Below are 3,142 nucleotides of genomic sequence, written 5' to 3' on the forward strand. Positions count from 1 at the left end.
TCAAACTGTGTCAAAAATATGAGGAGCATGAAACGGTCTGAAACATAGGATGAGCATGAAGTATTGTTGAAAAAGATGAAGAGCCTGAAAAATGTGTGAAACATATGAGGAGCATGATACGGTCTGAAAAATAGGAGCATGAAGTGGTGTTGAAAAATATGAAGAGCCTGAAAAGGTGTGAAAAATATGAAGAGCTTCAAAAGGTGTCAAAAATATAAGGAGCATGAAACGGTCTGAAATATAGCAGGAGCATGAAAAGGTGTTAAAAAACATGAAGAGCCTGAAAAGGTGTGAAAAAGATGAACAGCTTCAAATGGTGTCAAAAATATGAGGAGAATGAAACGGTCTGAAAATTAGGAGGAGCATGAAGCGGTGTTGAAAAACATGAAGAGCCTGAAAATGTGTGAAATATATGAAGAGCCTCAAAGGTGTCAAAAATATGAGGAGCAAGAAACGGTCTGAAAAATAGGAGGAGCTTGAAGCGGTGTTGAAAAATATGAAGAGCCTGAAAAGGTGTGAAATATATGCAGAGCTTCAAAAGGTGTCAAAAATATAAGGAGCATGAAATGGTATGAAATATAGGAGGAGCATGAAACGGTGTTCATACACTTGAAGAGCCTGGAAAGGTGTGAAAAAAATGAAGAGCTTCAAAAAGGTATCAAAAATATGAGGACGGAGAAAGGGTCTGAAAAACAAGAGGAGCAAGAAACTGTTTTCAAAAACATGAAGAGCCTCAACAGTTGTGAAAAATATGAAGAGCTTCAAACTGTGTCAAATATATGAGAAACATGAAACGGTCTGAAAAATAGAAGGAGCTTGAAGTGGTGTTGAAAAAGATGAAGAGCATGAAATAGTGTGAAATATAGGAAGAGCCTCAAAGGTGTCAAAAATATGAGGAGCAAGAAACGGTCTGAAAAATAGAAGGAGCTTGAAGTGGTGTTGAAAAACAAGAAGAGCCTGAAAAGGTGTGAAAAATATTAAGAGCTTCAAAGAGGGGTCAAATATATAGAGGGTGAAACGGTCTGAAAAATATGAGGAGCAAGAAACTGTTTTGAAAAACATGAAGAGCCTCAAAAGGTGTGAAAAATATGAAGAGCTTCAAAAAGGTGTCAAATATATAGAGGGTGAAACGGTCTGAAAAAAATGAGGAGCAAGAAACTGTTTTCAAAAACATGAAGAGCCTCAAAAGATGTGAAAAATGTGAAGAGCTTCAAACTGTGTCAAAAATATGAGGAGCATGAAACGGTCTGAAACATAGGAGGAGCATGAAGTGTTGTTGAAAAACATGAAGAGCCTGAAAAAGGTGTGAAACATATGAGGAGCATGATACGGTCTGAAAAATAGGAGGAGCATGAAGCGGTGTTGAAAAATATGAAGAGCCTGAAAACGTGTGAAAAATATGAAGAGCTTCAAAAGGTGTCAAAAACATAAGGAGCATGAAACGGTCTGAAATACAGGAGGAGCATGAAAAGGTGTTAAAAAACATGAAGAGCCTGAAAAGGTGTGAAAAATATGAAGAGCTTCAAATGGTGTCAAAAATATGAGGAGCATGAAACGGTCTGATAATTAGGAGGAGCATGAAGTGGTGTTGAAAAACATGAAGAGCTTGAAAAAGGTGTGAAACATATGAGTAGAATAAAACGGTCCGAAAAATAGGAGGAGCATGAAGTGGTGTAGAAAAACATGAAGACCCTAAAAAGGTGTGAAAAATATGAAGAGCTACAAAAAGTGTCAAAAATATGAGGAGCTTGAAACGGTCTGAAATATAGGAGGAGCGTGAAAAGGTGTTAAAAAAAATATGAAGAGCTTCAAAAGGTGTGAAACATATGAGGAGCATGAAACGGGCTGAAAAATAGGAGAAGCATGAAGGGGTGTGGAAAAACATGAAGAGCCTGAAAAGGGTTGAAAAATATGAAGAGCTTCAAAAGGTGTGAAATACATGAGGAGCATGAAACTCTCTGAAAAATAGAAATAGCATGAAGCGTTGTTGAAAAACATGAAGAGCCTGAAAACGTGTGAAAATATGAAGAGCTTCAAAAATATGGAAAATATGAAGAGCTTCCAAAGGTGTGAAAAATTTGAAGAGCTTCAAAAGGTGTCAAAATGAGATGAGCATGAAACGGTCTGAAAAATAGGAGGAGCATGAAGCGGTGTTGAAAATCATAAAGAGCCTGAAAAGTTGTGAAAAATATGAAGAGCTTCAAAAGACGTGAAAAATTTGAAGAGCTTCAAAAGGTGTCAAAATGAGATGAGCATGAAACGGTCTGAAAAATAGGAGGAGCATGAAGTGGTGTTGAAAAAAATGAAGAGCCTGAAAAGGTGTGAAATATATAAAGAGCTTCAAAAGGTGTCAAAAATATGAGGAGAATGAAACGGTCTGCAAATTAGGAGAAGCCTGAAATGGTGTTCAAAAACATGAAGAGCCTGAAAAGGTGTGAAAAACATGAGGAGCCTGAAAAGGTGTGAAAAATATGAAGAGCTTCAAAAGGTGTGAAATACATGAGGAGCATGAAACGGGCTGAAAAATAGGAGAAGCATGAAGGGGTGTGGAAAAACATGAAGAGCCTGAAAAGGTTTGAAAAATATGAAGAGCTTCTAAAGGTGTGAAATACATGAGGAGCATGAAACTCTCTGAAAAATAGAAATAGCATGAAGCGGTGTTGAAAAACATGAAGAGCCTGAAAACGTGTGAAAAATATGAAGAGCATCAAAAGGTGTGAAAAATATGAAGAGCTTCAAAAGGTGTAAAAAATGAGATGAGCATGAAACCGTCTGAAAAATAGGAGGAGCATGGAGTGGTGTTGAAAAAAATGAAGAGCCTGAAAAGTTGTGAAACATATGAAGAGCTTCAAAAGGTGTCAAAATTATGAGGAGCATGAAAGGGTCGGGAAAAATAGGAGGAGCATGAAGCGGTGTTCAAAAACATGAAGAGCGTGAAAAGGTGTGAAAAAAAGGAAGAGCTTCAAAAGGTGTGAAAAATATGAGGAGCATGAAACGGTCTGAAAAATAGGAGGAGCATGAAGCGGTGTTTAAAAACATGAGGAGGCTGAGAACTTGTGAAAAATATGAAGAGCATCAAAAGGTGTGAAAAATATGAAGAGCTTCAAAAGGTGTCAAAAATGAGATGAGCAAGAAACGGTTT

The sequence above is a fragment of the Dama dama genome, unplaced genomic scaffold (assembly GCF_033118175.1).
Source record: "Dama dama isolate Ldn47 unplaced genomic scaffold, ASM3311817v1 ptg000093l, whole genome shotgun sequence".
Classification (NCBI taxonomy): domain Eukaryota; kingdom Metazoa; phylum Chordata; class Mammalia; order Artiodactyla; family Cervidae; genus Dama; species Dama dama.